General features: G+C 39.8%; 1 long non-coding RNA gene across 2 annotated transcripts in view; it reads left to right on the top strand.

The window, feature by feature from the left end:
- The window catches only part of LOC140631521 (uncharacterized), a 45,479-nt gene that overhangs the window by 12,932 nt on the left and 9,518 nt on the right, over positions 1–23,029 (top strand). For both annotated transcript variants that reach the window (XR_012029062.1, XR_012029061.1), the window contains exon 2: positions 2,753–2,781. This is a non-coding gene — a long non-coding RNA (uncharacterized lncRNA). The remainder of the gene's footprint in view (positions 1–2,752; positions 2,782–23,029) is intronic.

Below are 23,029 nucleotides of genomic sequence, written 5' to 3'. Positions count from 1 at the left end.
CACCTGCCTTCACGGATCTTATATTTTCAGACAATGGTAACAACTCTAAAAACTGAGTCTAAAATTGGCCTCTGGTGGGAAATTTTCCTGCAGTAGTGGAGAAAAGAAAATGCAATTTGGCTTTCATATAATTTTTATTTTTTACTTGTTTGTGCTAAGATCCTTATGCTTGAAAGAAATTCAGCTGAGTCATGAGATTTGTAAGCAAATGAGAAGAGTATTGGCTTTTGATATTGATGGAAAAGTATATTATCTAGACACACCCCAAGGTGTTGTGTAGCATTCTTGCACTTTAACTTCTGTGTTACTTCACCTGCCTTTATAGGGACACTAGGCAAACCAATGTCATGGTACCTTTTAAGGGTGGTTTGGACATAATGATGGAAACCCCATGAATTGGATTAATGGTCCTTATATAAGAGACCCCAGAGCACCCTGCTCTTTCTGCCATGTATGACACAGCAAAAAGATAGGGAGCAATTGATGAACAAGGAAGTGGTTTTCACAGGACACCAAATCTGCCAATGTGCTGATCTTGGACTTCTGAGCCTCCAGAACCATGAGAAATAAATTTTTGCTGTTTGAGCCACCCAGTCTATAATATTTTGTTATAGCAGACTGAACAGACTAAGACATTATTCTTGGTGAAGCAGACACCTAACACTGAATTTAAAAAGCTTTGGAAGGAGAACAAAAGCAAGTTTTGGCAAATGTATCTTTTTGCTTCTCTCTCTTTTTAAACCTTGAAGAATATAACAAGTATTACTCCCTAACACAGTGATTCTCAACTCTGACTACACGTTAGAACCACCTTTTGAAAAACACCTGGGAAGGATTGAGGGATGGAGCATTGATAATCCTATAAAAAAAGTACTTCAGGTGATTTTCACATGCAGATAGGATTGAGAACTACCTAAACAATAAGATATAGCCACTGGGGCGGTGGTGGATATTTTTAATCTACAACACTTGGTTATGTTCATTTTATTGCCAGTCTGTCCTCAATGAATCACTTTAACTCTTACCATTTATCCACCTTTAAAAGAAGGACAAGGGCGCCTGGGGGCTCAGCAGTTGAGTGTCTGCCTTTGGCTCAGGTCGTGATCCCAAAGTCCTGGGATTGAGCCTCACATCAAGCTCCCCACAGGGAGCCTGCTTCTTGCTCTGCCAATGTCTCTGCCTCTCTCTATGTCTCTCATGAATAAATAAATAAAATCTTTTAAAAAGGATAAGTGATCCTACATCCATTCATCCACTCATCTTCCTTTCATTCTTTTTCTCTCTCCTTTTCTCTTTCTCATTCATATATTCATTTAATCAGTCATTCATTAAACAAATATTTATTAGGGATAAGTACTGTGCTAGCTGCTAAGGATACAGAAATATAATTCATACTTCCATTCCAGTATTTATAATATTAATAAGATAGCACATGTAAATTAATCATCTTGAGATTCTCAAGTAAAGTTCCATTAAAAAAAAAAGTTGCAAAAAAACACACACCAATCTTTTGCTTGCTTGATTTACTTTGTAAAAAATTGTGTTGAAGCTTGAGTGGCGGCGTTAGACAAACATCAACATTCCTGACCTTCTGTGCTTTCAGGAAGTCATATAGTAAGCTATCCATCTGCCACAGTGTAATTTTCAATCTTTTATATATTGAATGAAAGAATGTAAATGCCTATAATTCATTAGGTTCTACCCAAGAAAAGATTCAGATACTATCAACTTTAATTAGAAATTATTTTAAGCTAAGACTGTTCAGACGTCTCAGGAATATTCTGTGAGGTTCTATTACTTCTGATAGAACAAATCCCATACAGAGTCCAGCCGCATATCTTGATCTTTGGCTCCTATCTGATTCCCAAATCAGGTTACTTTGTAGATGAAGGCAGAAGCCTACATATTTAAAGATAACCAGGCACTTTTTCCCTGTGGACTGTTCATGCTGTTTTCCCCATTTTTAAGCTCCAGGTTGCAGTATAACAGCTGTTCAAAAAACTACTTCAGTGGCCAACTCTGAGACTAGGACTGCTAGATCCCTCTTGGGAAGTTGGACATTATCATACCACTGAAATAGTTACTGACACATATTTAAAGCTAAGAACAAATGCAAGCTCACCTCACCCACTAAAGCACCATGATCATTTCTGATGCAATAGTACACCCACCCAACTCCAAAAGACAAAAGAAAAATATTTTGAATTAAAATTGGCATTGGAAAAAAAATTAAAAAAATAAAATAAAAAAAAAAATAAATAAAATTGGCATTGGAAAAAAAAATTGGCATCGGGAAAACAATAGCAAGGAATAAAGGGAGAACAATCTTCCTTGCCAAGAACAAATTCAAAGCTAGTAGTTTCCAAAAGAGCAAGCCTTACCTATAGCATAAAGTTCCCTGGAATCAGGAGCTTGATGTTGGTACTACCACATAATTGTAATTATTATGAAGCATGAGTTTGCTTATAAGAAGAGAAATACACTCAAAAAAGATAAAGGAGAATCAACATGAAGGGAATGAAATAATTTTGTATCTAGGGGCAGACAGATTTACATTTCTGAGACATATAACCATTCAGTACTCAACATGAATAAATCATCGTGGCCTACGAAATAATAACCTGATTACTAATAATAGTAAGAATAGCTAAAAATTACTGAGCATTTATATTATGCCAGGCAGTATTAGTGCTTTACATGCATTATCTCATTTAATCCTTACAACACTCTTACTATTATTCCTGTTTTCCAGATGAGAACAATGAAGCTCTGAGAATTTATGTAAGTTAACACAGTTTATAAATACTGACACTGTGATTTGAAACCTAGACCTGGGGGATCCCTGGGTGGCTCAGGGGTTTAGCGCCTGCATTTGGCCCCCTACCTGATCCTGGAGTCCTGGGATCGAGTCCCGCATCAGGCTCCCAGCGTGGAGCCTGCTTCTTCCTCTGCCTGTGTCTCTGCCTCTCTCTCTTTCTTTTTTTTTTTTTTTTCTCTCTCTCTTTCTATGTCTATCATGAATAAATAAATAAAACCTTTAAAAAAAAATGAAACCTAGACCTGTCGGAATCCAAAACCCACGCTCTTATCTATCACACAACCCACTGTCCTAATTTACCACTGGAGATTTTTTGCTATAGCCATTCTTAAACCTTCTGCATCTTTGCAACTATTCTGGACCTTTTGCAATGTATCTGTCACCAGTAATAGACAAATCTCTAATGGTGATATAGTACACTGGTGGGGACTTGCAAACAGAAAGTAATTTGTAGCTGCTGAGTGTGCACTGCACAAAGCCAGTTGCACCCTCCAGTTGGGTGCAAATGTGAAAGAGAAAACAAAGCCCATCAATATATATTGTGGTAACTAATTACAAGGAAGAATATTGCTAAGACTAATTCCTTCTCTTTAAAATAAGAAAAATAGGGCACCTGGGTGACTCAGTGGTTGAGTGTCTGCCTTTGGCTCAGGTCATGATCCCGGGGTCCTGGGATTGAGTCTTGCTTTGGGCACCCTGTGGGGAGCCTGCTCCTCCCTCTGCCTATGTCTCTACCTCTCTCTGTGTCTCTCATGAATAAATAAATAAAATCTTTTAAAAAATAAGAAAAGTAAGAATTACAAGGGTTATGGGTTTAAAAGAAACTAACTGTTCTCCCTTTGTATTAAAAAGTAGTGAATACACACGCATACACACACAATGTCCAGATTAGCTTGGATAGGTTTTATGGGGATATTAGGTATGTTGAGCTGATGCAGCAGCTTCAAACTCCACTGGGAGAAATTATCCTAATAATGTGATAAGAAAGTAATTGATTTTGAGGGAAAATTTTTTTAAAGATTTTATTTATTTATTCATGAGAGACACAGAGAAAGAGAGAGAGAGGCAGAGACACAGGCAGAGGGAGAAGCAGGCTCCATGCAGGAAGCCCGATGTGGGACTCAACCTCAGGTCTCCAGGATCACGCCCTGGGCCGAAGGCAGGCACTAAACCTCTGAGCCACCCAGGGATCCCCCTGATTTTGAGGGAAATTTTTTTAAATGAAGATTTTTCTGGCAATACCAAGTCTTTTATTGTATTGCACCAAATGGAGTTGACTTCATTAGGAGTAGATTGTGAGTTGCTAAGGACAGGTTCTGGCCCACAATATAGGTTTCCATATGTTTTAGACAGCCTACATACATCCGATGTAGGTCTCTGTTCAACTTCTGAATTTAAGTTTAAAAACAAGTTTTAAAATTCACCACCCATTAACTTTCAGTTTAACAATGATACTTCTTGGGCAGCCCGGGTGGCTCAGCGGTTTAGTGCCTCCTTTAAGCCCAGGGCCTGATCCTGGAGACCCGGGATCGAGTCCCACGTCGGGCTCCCTGCATGGAGTCTGCTTCTCCCTCTGCCTGTGTCTCTGCGCCTTTCTCTCTCTCTCTGTGTGTCTCATGAATAAATAAATAAAATCTTTAAAAAAAACAAACAATGATACTTATTTCCATGCAAATAGTTGAAGGTTGAAAAAAGTCACTGAATCAGGAAAGGAGGGGAAAAATTCTGGTGATAAGCTTCAAGAGGTATAAGTATGCACTTATTATAAGTGTACATGAACATTTCCAATAAATATAGGAAAGTATGGCTGATATTTATAGGCTACTTACCCTGTGTTGGCCATGGTGTCAGAAAAACCAGGGTCACATCCCCAAAGTCAATATTGCTGCTGGGTCCCCCAGGAACACAGCTGAATCCAAGTGTGGTGATATACAGATACTACCGTTTAACAGTGGCTTCTAGCATCTGCAAGTGATTTAGTGTAGTGTATCACACACTTGACGGTGCCTAAGAACCACATGGAGAGCCTGTTAAAGATACTCTAAAGATTACTAGTCTTTTTTTTTTTTTTTAAGAATTTATTTATTTATTCATGAGAGACATAGAGAGAGAGAGGCAGAGACACAGGCAGAGGGAGAAGCAGGCTCCCGGTAGGGAGCTCAATGCGCGACTCTATCCCTGGCCCGGGTCACACCCTGAGCTGAAGGCAGACGCTCAACCACTGAGCCACTCAGGTGTCCCTAAAGATTATTATTTTTTTTTAATTTTTTTATTTATTTATGATAGTCATGAGAGAGAGAGAGAGAGAGGCAGAGACATAAGCAGAGGGAGAAGCAGGCTCCATGCACCGGGAGCCCGACATGGGATTTGATCCCGGGTCTCCAGGATCGCGCCCTGGGCCAAAGGCAGGCGCCAAACTGCTACGCCACCCAGGGATCCCAAGATTATTAGTCTTAACCCCAGAGATTCTGATTCTGTAGGTCTGGGGTCATGTGGGAAAATCTGCATTTCTGATTAGCACGTAGGTGAAAGGGAAGCTGTCTATGGAAGGACCATACTTTTAGTAAGAAAAGTATCTGTGAATAGAAAAGTTCACAAGTTCTGAATTTTAATCACATTCTTGTTTGAGTGCAAATCTGAATGCGGCACAGGGTAAACTCCAGGGAAAGCAGGAACTGGCAAAAGGTGTATATCCTTTGGCTTGTTAGAACCATGATTCATAGAAGAATAAAAAGCTATTCAATGGAGGTCCTCCTTGGAACGATCAAGAAAAGCCTTTTTGCTATATGATGATGCTGGGATGGTGTATACAGAAACTATTGAGAATGTTGACGGGGTCTAGCTGTAAGTTAGAGAAATAATTCAGCTTGAAGCAATATCCTGATTTCAAGCCCTTGACAGTTATGATTTCATGATCCTGGGCCAGTGGTCGGTACACCAGCAGCATCAACATCACCTTGGAATTTGTTAGAACTGAAATATGTGTGCAACACCTCAGACTTACTGAATTAAAAAGTCTGGGGATCCCTGGGTGGCGCAGCGGTTTGGCGCCTGCCTTTGGCCCAGGGCGCGATCCTGGAGACCCGGGATCAAATCCCACATCGGGCTCCCGGTGCATGGAGCCTGCTTCTCCCTCTGCCTGTGTCTCTGCCTCTCTCTCTCACTGTGTGCCTATCATAAATAAATAAAAATTAAAAAAAAAAAAGTCTGGGGTGGGACATAGCACCCTGTGGTTTATCAAGCCCTCCAGGTGATTCTAATGCATACTAAAGACTGAGAATCACTGCCTGACTAGTGGTTCTCAGATTCGCTATACATGAGAATAAGAATTACCTGGGAGTACTTATTTAACACATAAATTCCTGTTCCCTCCTCAATGGGGGCCTAAATGTTATATACTTTTGGGGATTCCTAATCTAGACAACATTTACAGAACAGTGCCCTAACCCAGAGGCTTTCTAACTTTTTTGACCAGGACCACTATTTACATAAGGACTCAATAAATATAAATTTATTTGTAACTAAAACAAGAGTTTCATAAAACAATCTCTTACACATGTAAGAGTGTTTCTGTTCTATCTCATTTTTTAAATGCTGGAGTTGAAAGAGGAATCCCAACCACCTCCATTTTGACCTCAGTTTGTACTTTCTAATTGATTAAGTTCTTTCCAGCTCATCTCTTAATTTAGTAATGGAAACTGAAACTACTCCCTCAAGCAATAACTGCCCTGAGCCAGCAAGACCCCAAGTGACTGACCCCAAGACAGTGATCGACCTGATCTTTCCTGCCCACCTGCATGTACCCACTGACCTTTGTCCCACATTTTCCTTATATAAACCTAGAAGTATTTTCAGCCCTATAGAGGCAGTCTTTGAGATGTCATCTATGATCTTTCCAGTGTTGGCCTTGCTGAGATAAATTTCTTTCTTGTTTCACCACTACTCATTTCTCTGCCTTTGGATTTTGTCAGTGGCGAGTGGCCGAACTTGGTCTGTTTGGGACTTCTGAAGCAGGTGCTCTCACGCCCTTGGGCCCAGTTACAGTGGCAGAACTACTAAACTGATTTCATGAGCCATTAAAGGGCTGCAACTACAGCTTGAAAAACACACCTCGGATCAGTGCTTCCCAAATGTTACAGTATATTTGATTCACCTGGAGACCTTGCTATAATGCAAATTCAAATTCAGTAAGAGCGAGATGGGGCTTGAGATGGTGCATTTCTAACATGCTTCCAAGTGTTGCAAATGCCGTTGGTCCATGAATTACTCTTCCAGTGGCAAGGCCTGGACCATAAAAAGTGCAAGAAGGTAACAGCAACCTTGATGCCTCTCTCAGTCATGAAGCTCTCTTTATGATCGCGAGCTTTAGAAGAAATTGCAAGTAGACTGTGGTATTTATCCTGCCCAGATGTAATGGACAGTGAGTTGTCCTTAATATTGTCAGTAGGTAGTTATGGAGTTCAAATTCTCAACCTATGTGGGTGTAAGTAAGAACCAATGTGCAACAGATCATGAGGGGCCTGGGTGGCTCAGTTGGTTAAGTGTCTGCCTTCAGTTTAAGTCATGATCTCAGGGTCCTTGGACCAAGTCTCACGGCTAGTTCACTGCTCAGAGGGGAATCTGCTTCTCCCTCTCCCTTTGCCTCTTTTTTTAAAAAATAGGATTTTTATTTATTTACTTGACAGAGAGAGAGAGAGAGAGAGAGAACAAGCAGCGGGAGCAGCAGAGGGGAAGGGAAAGCCAGAAGCCGTACATGGGGCTTGATCCCAGGACCCCAGGACCATGACTCAAGCTGAAGGCAGACGTCCAACCGACAGAGCCACCCAAGTGCCCCTCTCTCTGCCTCTTCTACACTCCTCATGCACTCACTTCTCTCTCTCAAATTAAAAGAAAAAAAAAAACACCTTAATATCAGAATTGAAAAAATAAAAGACTAACTAGGATCATTTAGTTTTAGAACAATGATGTGTGTCTCCTGTGTCACATTATTAATATATCCCTTCATATAGGTGAAGAACTTCAAAGGAGAAGGTGATACGTAGAGAGGTCAGAGTACTGCCAAGGCAGTGCTGGCTGACTGATCCCTCTAGGTTGGCACCATCTGGGTGAATTCACAAGTCAGTATCTGGCCCTCAGTCTTGAAGGCCATAGAGTTGTCCAGGACTCTGAAAAGATTCTGACATTAACCTCATTTATAGAGTCTACTATATAAAAATGCAAGTGCTGGCTTATTTATATTATAATAAAAAGTATAATAAAAAGTCCAAGAGGACTTTGTGTCTTTAGTTGTATGTCCTTTCTCTTCCTTTAGGAACTTTATATGGGAAGACAAATTATAATTATAAGGTTGCTGGGAGAACACAGAATCAGAGAAAAAGACTTTCATTAAATATTTTAGGGACACCTGGGTGGCTCAGCAGTTGAGCGCCTCGCTTCGGCCCAAGGTGTGATCCTGGAGTCCTGAGATTGAGTCTGGCATCGGGCTCCCTGCATGGAGCCTGCTTCTCCCTCTGCCTGTGTCTCTCCCTCTCTTTCTCTCTGTGTCTCTCATGAATAAATAAATGCTTATCTATCATCTCCAGAATATTGCACCTGCTACGAGCACCTTTTCATTTGGCCAGACTTTATTTTTTTTTTATTTTTTTTAATTTTTTTATTTATGATAAATAAAATCATAGTTTCTTTTTTATTTTTATTTTTATTCTTATTTATTTATGATAAATAAAATCATGTCTTTCTTTTTTTATAAATATCATTCTTTTTTTAAAAGATTTTATTTATTTATTCATGATAGACATAGAGAGAGAGAGAGGCAGAGACACAGGCAGAGGGAGAAGCAGGCTCCACACAGGGAGCCCGACGTGGGACTCGATCCCGGGTCTCCAGGATCGTGCCCTGGGCCAAAGGCCGGCACCAAACTGCTGAGCCACCCAGGAATCCCCTCTCTCTGTGTCTTTCATGAATGAATGCATAAATAAAATCTTAAAAAAAAAAAAAAAAAGAATCTCATGCGGACTCTGCACTCAGCAGGAGCACAGATATGAGGCTGATCCCATGACCCTGCGATCATGACCTGAGCCAAAACCAAGAGTTGAGGCACTTAACTGACTGAGCCACCAAGGCACTCCAATAAAGATACTAATTTTTAAAAAATATTTTCCTCAACTCCCTGCATGCTGTTTCCTCCAATTCCCTTTGCTCTGTGTCTATTTCTGCCTTCTTCTTTTTTTTTTTTTAAGATTTTATTAATCTATTCATGAGAGACACACAGAGAGAGAGAGAGGCAAAGACACAGGCAGAGGGAGAAGCAGGCTCCACGCAGGGAGCCCGACCCCAGGACCCCAGGATCATGCCCTGAGCCGAAGGCAGAGGCTCAACTGCTGAGCTACCCAGGCATCCCTCTGCCTTCCTTTTTAACAGAGTTTCTTCACTTTCCTGGTGACTTTTGACTGTCTGTTCATGTTTAGGAGTGAGGGATTAAAAAGGTACCTTGACTGGCTCAGTTGGAAGAACATGCGACTCTTGATCTCGGGGCCTGCAGTTTAAGCTCCCACGGCAGATGTAGGGATTACTTGAATAAATAAAACTTTAAAAAGAAAAAAAGAAAAGAGTGAGGGACTGAAATACCTGATTACAAGCTCAATGTGTATGAGGCTTGTTTCCTATGGACATTCCTATAAAGGGAGAGGTAGGTGAGAGTCTTCTGCTTGAGGACTATCTCTGACTCTGGGTGCAAACATTCCAGGAGTTGAGTTGGAGACCCAGAAAAGGGAGGGGCAGTTCCAGGATTTGGGAAACTCAATCCTCTTTCCAAGTTTTAGGTCTCACCCCTACTTTCTACTTTGCCTAATATCTCTGACCTCAAGGCCTTTCTAGTTCAAGAGGAGGTTGCTAGAGAAGGGATACCCGCTGACTCAGCTGGTGGACAGGAGTGATCTGTGGGCCCAACATTCTTTGTAATATTAGACTATCAACTTACCTATTTTCAGTTCACTTCTCAGCTTCTAACACACCTGGTATCTTCAGTGACTGACATTTTTTAGTTTCTGCAACAATCAGCTCGCTTCTTATTGGTTTCTCCTTTGGCAAGACAGATTCCTCTTCTTTTTTTTTTTTTTTTTTTAAGATTTTATTTATTTGACACGGAGAGAGGGCACACAAGCAAGGGGAGTGGCAGGCAGTGGGAGAAGTAGGCTCCTAGCTGAGTGGGGAGCCTGATGCGGAACTCAATCCCAGGACCCTGGGAATCGTGACCTGAACCCAAGGCTTAACCAACGGAGCCTCCCAGGCACCCCTGGTGATGTAGTTTTAGAATAGAGGTGAAGTTTGGTGGGGTGAGGTCCAGAGTTGATGACCAAGAAAGAATCTTGAGACATCTTTGGTACAAAATAGTGGTTTTATTAAAGTACAGGGACAGGACCAGTGGGAAGGAAGAGGGGCTATGAAGGGTTGTGAGGGGTGGCTGATTATATACCTACAGGGTTGGAGGAGGTAAGAAAAAGGAAGGTTTCAAAAGGATTTTTATGCCAAAGAGGACTCACCAGATACTGGAGGCCTTGACATTGTCAAGTTAAGGTTGTTTTTCTCTCTAGCAAGACATTAACTTAAGACAGTTGGGAACTTCCTGGAGGAATGTCACCCCCCAGGATTGGGTGTGAGCTTGTGCTTTGTCCTCAGCTAGAGTTCCCTCATCATCTGTCAAGATATTTCAATTTCCCTTTCTCTGTTTTACCAAATCAGCGACTAGTTTCCCATCCATTTTGCATTATTTTGGTCTCTTCCCTTTCCATCTTCATCCGCACGTTATAAATTTGAAATTTTTGATTCTGCCTCCTAATTATCAATGAAGTTTACTCCCTATCTGTCCAATCTCATCGTTTTAATGTAGGCCCTCGTCATATCTTTCCTCTACTGTTACAATAAAAGTCTATGTGTTCTCCATGTTTTTCATCTTTTTCCATATCTACTGCTCTCCCCATTTTCTTTTTAAAACACAATATGATTTTTCTTCACTTCTCTGTTTAAAATTCTTTGAAGGATTTCCTGTTATTTGCTAGAATAAACTCCAAACTCTTCAAATACAATCCTCCTTCAAAAGTTGGATCTTGCATGTCTTTTCCAGTCCCATTCCTTGCCACCATCCCCAACATGGTACTCTATATTGTGGAGCAAACTATTTATTTTCTGACACACTCTCAGAACTTTACATAACTCCTTTCCTCTTCCAAAACATCCTTCCCTGTTCCTCTTTCTGGAAAACTATTTACTCATCCATCCAAGCTCAGATCAAACATCACATCAGAGAAGCCTTTCCCAATCCCCAAAATGAATTAAGTCATTCTTTTCTCTATACTCTCACAGCACTTCTCACAAAACTCTATTACAGCCATTTTATATTGCATGGTGATTGTTTATGAGCCTATTTCTCACACAACCCATCCTATTCATCTTTGTTCCCTTCTTTTTCCTACCCTCCCTCTACCTCTCAGCTTACAGCATGATACCTAGAACACAGTAAAGCAACTAACATGTATTGAGCACTTAGGCTCTTAATAAATATTTGTTGAATAAATGAAGGCAACACATAAGAGATTTCAGGAAGTCTGAGAGACCCTACTGCTGTGTTTTCTAAAGGTTGGTGAGGTCTGGAGTCAACCCCTTTGGTGCAAAGAGGTGATTTTATTAAAGCACAGTGACAGGACCCATTGGCAGAAAAAGTTGCTGTACTGGGGTTGTGAGCAAGGGCTGAATATATTCTATAGGGTTGAGGGAAATAAGGAAAAAGGGAAGTGTCCAAAAGGACTTTCATATACTAAAGAAGACACACAGGATACTGGAGGCCTGGCTATTGTCAAGCTAAGATTGTCCTCTCCCCCCTTTTTTTTAAATAATAAATTTATTTTTTATTGGTGTTCAATTTACCAACATACAGAATAACACCCAGTGCTCATCCCGTCAAGTGCCCCCCTCAGTGCCCGTCACCCATTCACCCTCACCCCCTGCCCCCCTCCCCTTCCATCACCCCTAGTTCGTTTCCCAGAGTTAGGAGTCCCCATGTTCTGTCTCCCTTTCTGATATTTCCCACACATTTCTTCTCCCTTCCCTTATATTCCCTTTCACTATTATTTATATTCCCCAAATGAATGAGAACATACAATGTTTGTCCTTCTCCGATTGACCCACTTCACTCAGCATAATACCTTCCAGTTCCATCCACATTGAAGCAAATGGTGGGTATTTGTCGTTTCTAATGGCTGAGTAATATTCCATTGTGTCCTCCCCTCTAGCAAAAGATTAATGTCAAGATAGTTGGAAGTTTCCTGGAGGAATGTCACACATATCCCACCCAGGAGTGGGGGAAGGTTGCAAGGTGGCAGCTTGTGTTTTGCCCTCAACTTGCCTTCTGCATCCTCATCAGATACCCTTAGGATTTTCTGATGACTTTATATTAAGGGTTTATACAAAACTACTACACTTACAGGCACAGCTGTGCATTTCCTTCATTGTGACTAATGACAAGACAGGCATATGAATCTCAGACCGGCAAGGCTGTAAGTCAGGCAGGCTCTCCTGTAAGACATTTTGGAGCTGGCTCGAATCTAATCTCCAGAAAGTAGGAATTTTTATCTCTTTGTTTACTGTTGTATCCTCAGTGCCTTGTACATAGTAAGTACTTGTATTAGGGCACCAACAGGAAACAGATGGAACACTCAAAATAGGATAACTTGAGGGGAGACCATTTATAAAGGTGTAGGTGGAGTGTAGGGGAATCACAAATGATAGGAAAGTAACCCAGGGTTTATAACAGTGACAAACTGTTACACCACCCTAAGTTGAAAATGGAGAAGTTATGTAGATACAGCTACCCTGCCCTGGAGAAGAACAATGACCGCCAGTCACAGCCAACCAATTACTGTAAAGGCCACCCCTCACCCCCACCCAGGGTAACCTCAGTCTAAATCACAAGGTTCAAAAGCATGTGGAAAAACTCAGGCTTAATGGCTGGCATTAATGCAAAAGGACTGTAACCTAGTATGGGAATCAAGCAACGGGAATCACTAAACCAAGGTGGCAAATGCTATCACCATCTCTAAGCCAGGGCCTGGCCTATATGCGACCACATTTTCTTTCCACATTTCCTAATCTTGCCCTGAAGGCACACTTTCTTTGTCAGTTAGGGTCCTCTTTCTTAGTTGAAGTAAGGCCCTACAGTACTTTTCAGCAAAGGGCTCCAGGAAACTAAATCCTGCTGTTACCTAATATGAAACCTATTTGCCAAACTGGCTCCCATCAAATAAGAATACAAATAGCGAAAAAAAAAAAAAAAAAGAATACAAATAGCGTTAGTAGGGTCTTTCCAGTTTGAAATAGGTCCTTAGCCATCAGCTGGGGATACAAAGGTTGGATCAGCTCCAGAGAGAAGGAACTGCCAAGTGCTAGACCAAGCAGATTTTGGAGGGGCCCCCAGACAGCCAGGTTAGGGTTCAAGTTAGGATTCTGTTTCTAGGGGCATCTGAGTGACTCAGTGATTAAGCATCTGCCTTCAGCTCAAGTCACGATCCCAGGGTCCTGGGATGGAGCCCACATAGGACTCCCTGCTCAGCAGGGAGCCTACTTCTTTCTCTCTCCCTGCTCATTCTCTCTCTCTCTCTCTCTCTCTCTCACTCGCTCGCTACCTCTGTCTTTCTCTCTATCAAATAAATAAGTAAAATCTTAAAAAAAAAAAAAAAAGAGGGAGGGCTTCTGTTCCTAAGGGAGGAAATAATGCAAATCATCAAAGTAAAAATTCTACAGATTGGTCAAAACAATTGAGAGTTGGGACAACTGCGTGGCTTAGTGGTTGAGTGTCTGCCTTTGGCTCCAGGGTGTGATCCTGGAGTTCTAGGATAGAGTCCCACATCACCCGGATCGGGCTCCGGGCATGGAGCCTGCTTCTCCTCTGCCTGTGTCTCTGCCTCTCTCTGTGTCTATCATGAATGAGTAAATAAAATCTTTAAAACAAAACAAAAAACAATTGAGAGTTGAGGAAAAGGCATATATAGGTATATAGGATATGTTTTTCAGGGTAAGATTGATTTCAGATTCATCTGCTGGTGGCAATGATATTTCTAACATACCATTAGGGATGGTGTGGATTGACTCCAGAATTTGGTATGACTGAACTCACAACAATCTTAGGTCCTGAAGCTTAGCAGGGAAAGATAGGGAAAGTAATAATCTGTTTTCCTTTTTTTTCTCCCCTCCTTTAAAAATGATTCTAAATTAAGCCAAAAGCTTTTTCTGTGAGTGTTTAATTAAAACAAGCATATGAGCTCGTAATAACTACTATTTACTGAGCATCTACTGTTTTACGCTTTAGGTATGTTCTCATTAATCTGCATAACAACTCTATAAGGTAGATACAATTATACTTACTTTACAGATGACGAAATGGAAGTTCAGAGCAATAAACAAATAAGTTGTAACGTTAGGGTTTTGAGCCAAGCTTACTTGGCTTTAAAGCCTGAATTATTTCTGGTACTTTAGCTGCCTATGCTATCCTGTTGAGACGCATGATTTTAATCAACCTCAAGCCTTGGATTCCTCTGGGTCATTATAAATGATGAGGACAAGCAAACTTAATGTGATAAGGCCAAAGGAGGATAGATATTAGTACATCACAAAATGTTAGCATGGTTAAGAATAACCAGAATATTTTATAACATCTTTAAATTTTTTTCACGTTAAACATTGAACCCGCTCATGCTCAAAGTTACTTTCTATGAGAGATCATCTCATTTTTGGTTTCTGAGGACAGGGTATTTGTACTATGCTATTTTTCACTTTCATACTTCCCTTCCCCTAATGTGTGGCCCAGGAACAGGCAACTGTCCTAAGAGCTGTCAGTCCTTCAGCTAGCCCGTGATCTCCCACTCTTTCTTACTTTGAAAGAACAAAGTAAGGGGATGCCTGGGTGGCTCAGTGGTTGAATGTCTGCCCTTACACTCAGGGCGTGATCCTGGAGTCCCAAGATCAAGTCCCACATCGGGCTCCCTGCAGGGAGCCTGCTTTTCCCTCTGCCTGTGTCTCTGCCTCTCTCTCTCTGCGTCTCTCCTGGATTAAAAAAAAAAAAAAATCCTTAAAAAAGAGAGAGAGAGAGAGAGAGAGAGAGAGAGAGAGAGAGAAAGAAAAACAAAGTAAGCCACTTGCCTGAGATTTTCTCACTTAGATACTGGAATTTGCAAATATAGAGAATATTAGGTAAGGATAGAATTGGAGCCTTGGTGGATCATGGCAAACCAAAGCAGAAGCTGTGAAATAAAACACGAAAAATAAGATAAACAAATATGTAACTCAGGGTTCTAACAAGAAAACAAAAAACATGTGCAAATGATAAGTTGAGGAGATTTTATGTACAAAGGAACTAATTAGAAATATGTGGGCAGGGTGTAAGGGAGCTATGGGGATCATAGAGGAACCTCATCTGGGTAGTAAGGGAGCTATTACCACCCTTAGACCTGAAGGGCCAAGTGAAGGAAGAGGTTAGAAGGGGAAAGTTGTGTAGAGAGAGTCACTTTGAGAGGAGCATTTAATCTCTGGTTGAGGGACAGTGTGCTTAAAGTGACCTTGCAAGGAGAAAGCCAGGAGAATAAATACAGTCCTCATTTTGTTCATATAATCTGTACAGGTCAGGCTTCCAGGAAAGAGAGCCTTATGGTGAAGGATGAAAAGTGGACCTGGAGGAGCAAACTGAAGATATTTTAGAAAAATAAAACAATGAGTAGAGGAAGGAGAGTAGAATAAATACATAGAGAGAAAAAGTGGCTGTCACAGAGTAAGAGTTGCTACCCACAAGAAAGACGAAAAGGATAGCTAATTCCTAGAGTTGCCTCAGATCCTGATGACTTTCCAGTTTGAAATCCAGTTCCAGTTTTGTTCTAAATATAGCTTTACAATAGACTCTCCTCCTTTAAAATAGCCTATGAGCAACCCGTGGTTGCTTGTAGCCTAATAAAATGCTGGGTACAATGAGAGTAGTTTATTCCTCTTAGAAATCCAGCAAAGTGGGGCTCCTGGGTGGCTCATTCAGTTAAGCATCCAACTCTTGATCTTAACTCAGGCCCTGATCTCATAGTTGTAAGTTCAAACCCTGCTTTGGCTCCATTTTAAAAAGAAAGAAATCCTGCAAACAAATACATTTCAGCCAGTTACTGAGAAAGAATCAAGACACTCTCCTCAGCCTTTTTAAGGTGTCCAGATTTAAAAATAAAGGTGTCAAAAAATAAAAATAAAAAAATAAAAATAAAGGTGTCAGTGTTGTGAAAACCACTTACGGTCAAAATTGAGAAATTATAAAACTGACCTAATTAAGTGAACTCTCTTGAATTATGGAAAACAAGCTGCTCTTTGAAAGGATCACAGACCATTCTACAGGAAATTAAAACAACAATATTTTTTTTCTTTAATCATGTTCCCCCTCACCTTTATTGATTTATCAATATACCAAACTATTCATATTTAAAGTATAAAATTTGATATATGTATTTGTCACCACCATCAAAATAACATTTCTAGGGATCCCTGGGTGGCTCAGCGGCTTGGCGCCTGCCTTTGGCCCAGGGTGCGATCCTGGAGACCCGGGATCGAATCCCACGTCGGGCTCCCAGTGCATGGAGCCTGCTTCTCCCTCTGCCTGTGTCTTTGCCTCTCTCTCTCTCTCTCTCTCTCTCTCTCTGTGACTATCATAAATTAAAAAAAAAAAACAAAAAAAAAAAACAAAATAACATTTCTATCTGCTCCAAAATATTTTGTACTTTGTAATCTCTCCCTCTACTTACATCCCCATGAAACTACTAATTAACTTTCTGCCATTTTGAGTTTTCTAGATTTTATATAAATATATTTGTGTAAACATATATATATAAATATAGCTTGATCTATTTTATTTATTTATTTATTTAGAAATTGAGAAAGAGAGAGAAAAAGAGAAAGAGAAGGAACATGGGGAACATGCAGAGGGAGAAGGAGAAGCAGACTACTCACTGAGCAGGGAGCCTAATGTGAGGTTCAATCCCAGGAGCCTGAGATCATGACCTGAGCTGAAGGCAGATGCTTAACCAGCTTAACCAGGTAGGGATTTCCACCCAGGAAATCCCTACCTGCTTTTTTTACTCTTCATAATTTTTCCGAGATTCAACTATTTTGTTATATGTATCAATAAGTATCAATAATAATCCTTTTGTATTGCTCTATAGTCCTTACATTAATATACTTCAGTTTGTCCATTCACATCTTTTTAAAATTAGATTTAATTTTTTATTAAGATTTTTTATTTATTCATTTGAGAGAGAAAGAGAAAGCACAAGCAGGAGAAAAGGGAGAGGGAGAGGGAGAAGCAGACTCCCTGGTGAGCTGGGTGTACGTGTGAGGCTGGATTCTAGGGACCTGGAAATCATGACCTGAGCTGAAGGCAGACGCTTAACCATCTAAGCCACCCAGGTGCCCTGATGTCTTTTTTTTTTTTTTTTTTTTAAGATTTATTTGGGGCAGCCCCGGTGGCTCAGCGGTTTAATGCCACCTTCAGTCCAGGGCCTGATCCTGGAGACCCAGGATCGAGTCCCACGTCAGGCTCCCTGCATGGATCCTGCTTCTCCCTCTGCCTATGTCTCTGCCTCTCTCTCTCTCTGTGTGTCTCTCATGAATAAATAAATAAATAATAAATCTTTAAATAAATAAAGATTTATTTGTTTGTTTGTTTGAGATGGAGAAAACACATGCGCATGGGTGGGGGGAGGGGCATAGAGAAAGAAAGGGAGAATCTCTAGCAGACTCCATGCTGAGCCTGATGTGGGGCTCATCTCATGACCCCAAGATCATGATCTGCACTGGAACCAAGAGTGGGATGCTTTAATCAACTGGGCCACCCAGGCACCCCATCATGTCTTTTTTAAAACTAAGGTATAATTGACATACAACATTATCTTGGTTTCAGGTATATGACATAATGATTTGATATTTATATATATTGCAAAATTACCACTACAATAAATCTAGTTAATATCTGTCACCACATATAGTAACAGAATTTTTTTTCTTAGGCAAAAAGCTTTTAAGATTTACTCTGTTAGCAACTTCCAAATATGCAATATAGTATTATTAACTATAATTGCCATGCAGTACTTTATAACCTCATGACTTACTTATTTTATAACAGTACTTTGTATCTTTGACTCTTTTTTCCCATTTTATTCACCCTTCACCTCCTTCTGGCAACCTACAATCTATGAAATTTTTATTGTTATGTTTTTTTTAAGATTCTACATATAAGTGTGACAATGCACCCAGCGGTCCTACAGATCTATCTCTTGTTTCAACAGTGTTTGGACAGAACAGACAGGGATACCCCTTCTACCAATCTCTGACAACCCTCTAACCTTTTTTCCAGTGACAACTTTTGGAGCCATTTTCTTGGCCATCCTGTGCTTCCTGGACACCCTATTTTGAGTTTAGCTCCTTATTGCCAATCAACCATGAGCTCCCAGATTCATCAGAATTATTCTACCAAGATGGAGGCCACTGTCAAGTGCCTGGTCAACATGCATCTGCAGGCCTCCAACACCTACCTCTCTCTGGGCTTTCATTTTGACTATGATGATGTGGCTCTGGAGGATGTGGGCCACTTTTTCTACAAGTTGGCTAAAGAGAAGCACAAGGGTGCTGAATGTCTCTTGAAGCTTCAAAACCAGCATGTTGGCCACATCCTCCTCCAAGATGTGCAGCAGCCATCCCAAGAAAACCCTGAACTGCCTGTGTTCTGGAAAAGCCTGAACCAGGCCCTTTTGGAACTGTATGCCCTGGGTTCTGTCCTTGCTGACCTCCCATCTCTGTGACTTTTTGGAGAACCACTTCCTAGATGAGGAGGTGAAACTCACCAAAACGATGAGTGACCACCTGACTAACCTTTTCAGGCTGGCCTCTAGGCTGGGCTGGGCAAGTATCTCTTTGAAAGGCTCACTCTCAAGGAGGATTAGTAGCCTCTGGAGCCCAGCAGCTTAACCAACTGGAGCCACCCAGGCAGCCCTCCAACACCATTTATTGAAGAGACTGTCCTTTCCCCAGTGTGTATTCTTGGCTCCTTTGTCATAAATTAATTGACCATGTATGTCTTGGTTTATTTCTGAGTTCTCTATTCTACTCCATTGAGCTATGTGTCTGTTTTTATGCCAATACCATATTGTTTAGATTACTATAGCTTTGTAGTATAGTTTGAAATCAGGGGGTTTAATGCATCCAGTTTTGTTGTTCTTTCTCAAGGTAGTTTTGGTTATTATACAACTGTTCATTTTAAGGTAGAAAATAGGAATAATATTTTTCTGGAAGGCCAAGAGATGTCAGAAGCAATTGCTTTAGTAAATGGAAATTCAAAGCATTAGACCTGGAGCAGTGATCTTGGTTGGTCATTCATTGGGTATGGGACTTGGGTCCAATAACTTTAATCTTGCTGAGCTTTGATTCCCTCATCTGTAAAAGAAGATTGATAATACTTGAAGGGTTTTGTGAAGATTAAATGAGATAATTTATATATTTAGCTCTGTTTAAATATTAACTTTGATTACTATGAAACCGCAGGCAAGAAAATTAAAAAGTTAGGTCCTCTTTGTGGACTTCTATATCAAAGGCCAAAAGACACAATCAAGTATTACAGCTCTGAGCAAAAAGATAAAATATGTTGGTCAATGTTTCTTCCTCCTTCTTCCTCCATTTCCTCCTATCCCTCTTCCTCTACTACCTTTCTCCTTCTCCTTCCTCCTAGCTGTTTGTTATTTTTGTTGCAGGGTGTCTCCTTCTTCTTGAGGGCAAGATCCATTTCCTTTCTTCTGCTTTCATATTACTTAACATACAATTCTTATATCGGTTCTCCATGAATATTTATTGAGGTAATAAAATACTTGTGCAGTATTTTATAGATTTTCAGATACATTATCTCATCCTGATCCTCAAAATTTCCCAGGGAAGTAAGGATAACACATAATGTTATCCCTATTATCAGATGAGGTTACCAAGGCTCAGAGAGGTTAAAACTAGCTGAGATAATAAAGTAGTTCTTTAAATGTCAGCTCAGAGTGCCTTTACTTTGGGATACTGCCTACAAACATTCTCAACAGGATTTGGGTGGGTTCTTTGGCCTCCAGTTAATACTACTATATAAAATCTTTGCAGGATAAGATCGAACTTTATTTTTAGAAAACTAACAGTTGATGGCATGTTGATGCTTATATTGCAATATATGTTTTTATAGAGAACCACACAAGATCTAAAGTTTTCAGGATATAGTATTAGGACTTCCTTCTAAATACAATTCTGAGCAAAATAAGAACTTAAAGTTACTGTTTAAGTATTCATACTAGTTAAAAGTATTTTCTTTCTAGAATTTTGTTTCTAATTTAATCAGTATGCTAAATATTGCCTAAGGATTAATCATATCCACGTTTTCTTATCTCCTTTTATCTGATCTTACTGAGGACTTTTTTTAAAAAGATTTTATTTATTTATTTTAGAGAAGGAGAGCACAGGGAGAAGGGCAGCTGGGGAGGGAGAGTGGAAGAGGGAGAAGGAAGAAGGAAAGGGGCAGAATCTCAGACTGTCCACTGAGCATGGAACTCTATGTGGAGCTTGATCTCATGACCTGGAGATCATGACCTGGCCACAACCAAGAGCTGGATGCCCAAATGACTGAGCTACCTAGGCACTCTGACATTTTTTTTGACTTATTGCAAAAATGTAATAATTTGCAGCACATAATATATCCATTGTACAATTTTGTCTTTTTAGAAAGTTCAGGGTTTTAATTATCATTAGGTCAAATCTTGCTTCCCTAACTCTCATAAAAGAGTTTTTTTGTTTGTTTGTTCGTTTTTGGTCCTTTAGCTAAAAGAACATGACATGATTGGGAACCCTTCTTGTACAATCACTTTGTATTTCTATTGCTTGATCTAAAATTAGACGTTGTCTCATAGGATCTAAATTGGAACCTTTTATGGTTAGCATATGACAAAGAGCTCAGCAAATGCCACCCTGACATGGGACAAGCTGGACTGTTTACTCTTCATAATTAAAGTTGTTGATGCTATTACTGTAACTTCTTATTTTGAAAATATAATAAAAACTATTTATGATAAAGAGGGACTCAAAATCTAGCTGGATTACCATAATTCTAGCTCCTCTAATAGAAGTGAATTCTTAAAGATACAGAAAATGAGATTTCATATTTCATAGTCTGAGTTTTAACATAGTCTGAGTTTATAACATAGTCTGAGCTTGTACTATATTAAGTTTTCTTAAAATTTAGAAACTTATAAACCTAATTTTAAGATTTTTGATTAGTTTGATATTAAATGTTCTATTAATTAAAGAATGCTAACAATTCTTAACTATAAGAACTATTGGCTGTAATTAATTAATTAATTAATTAATTTATGAGAGAGAGCACAAGTGTGCACACACATGTGAGCAAGGGGAGGGGCAGAAGGGGAGGGAAAGTGACAAGCAGACTTGGTGGTGAACACGGAGCCCTACACGGGGCTCAGCTCCGTTCCACAATCCTGAGATTATGATCTGAAGTCAAGAGCACAATGCTTAACCAACTGAGCCACCCAGCCACCCCGAGAATTATTGGCTGTGTTTTAAATGCACTAGATAGCGCACCTGTCTTGTTCTATAGTTGGTAACAATCCTACAATACTTTAGACTGGTGAAATTTAAAATTTAGCAAACCACAATTGATAGATTAAGAAAGAAAGACCTAAGCATATATTTAAGATTCTAAAAATAATTACTAGAAGAAAACAACAAAAACTGAGGGGAAGAGTAGATAAAGTGAGAAACAATTTAAGAGTGCTAAATTTTGTTATCTTTCATAATTAGCAATCAATAGATGTTGGTAGTTGAAAAGTCAAGAGATGGAAATATCTTTATTTTTATTTTATACCTTGCAATACCGTTTAAAAATGTTTAGTCTTGTGCATACATTACTTGTATAATTAAAAAATTAAAACATGGCATAGTACTATTTTAAAAATACCACTTAGCTAGAACAATTATTTTGAGCTCCAATTCTCCATCCCTAAACTGATTCAGGAGACAGAAAAGCGGTTTCCCAGGGATATGACTGTACTTTAATTGCTACTGAGAAGAAACCCTTACCTAGGCTGTGGAGTTGTGTTCATTACTCCTCACTGAGAAACTAAAATAAGTAGAGTCTTTCTACCTACACAATAAAGGTAGAAAGCAGGGAGACAACAGGAGGTGATTTGCCAGCCTTTGGTCAAATAGTAATAGTCACTTGGAAGAGAAATACTTATTGCCCTAATGGAGATAAGACCATTCAAGAATAGGAGTCTCTACCTGCATATAGTTAACATTGCTTATTAAATGCTCTAGTTTAGGGGACACCTGGGTGGCTCAGTGGTTGAGTGCCGCCTTTGTCTCAGGTCATAATCCCATGGTCCTGGGATTGAGTCCTGGAACAGGCTTCCTTTGAAGAGCCTTCTTTTCCCTCTGCTTCTCTCTGTGTGTCTCTCATGAATAAAGAAATAAAATCAAAATAAATAAATAAATAAATAAATAAATAAATAAATAAATAAATAAATGCTTTAGCTTAAAAAGAAATTAAGTTTTGAAGAGGCTGGAATCCTAGCACAATATTTTTTTTAAAGGATTTTATTTCTTTATTCATGAGAGACACAGAGAGTGGCAGAGACATAAGCAGAGGGAGAAGAAGGCTCCTTGTGGGGAGCCTGATGTGGGACTTGATCCTCGACCCTGGGATCATACCTTGAGCCAAAGACAGATGCTCAACCACTGAACCATCCGGGTGCCCCACAATATTTTATACATAGTTAACATTCAGTAATTTTCTATTGAATTGAGAGAAGGTGTAATGATATATATCAATATATCTAATATAATTAACATATCTAGGGACGCCTGGGAATTCAAAATCCTTTAAATTGAGAAACCAGGCTGGAAAAATAAAACAGGGTGATGAGGAGGAGCCACATCACTTGTTGAATTGGAAGGAGAACCCTCTAAATAGAAGGTCCCAGAGAACCTAATGTTTGTTATTTCTTTTATTTTTATGAAACTTCCTTCTGATTTAATCTGACTAGCATCCTAACTGTCTAATAAATAGATTTCCCAAGCATCTGGATGGAAGTTCAAGCCCAGGGAAGT

The sequence above is a fragment of the Canis lupus genome, chromosome 4 (assembly GCF_048164855.1).
Source record: "Canis lupus baileyi chromosome 4, mCanLup2.hap1, whole genome shotgun sequence".
NCBI lineage: Eukaryota > Metazoa > Chordata > Mammalia > Carnivora > Canidae > Canis > Canis lupus.
The sequence above is the reverse complement of the archived record's forward strand: the minus strand, read 5'-3'. Positions and strand labels throughout refer to the sequence as shown.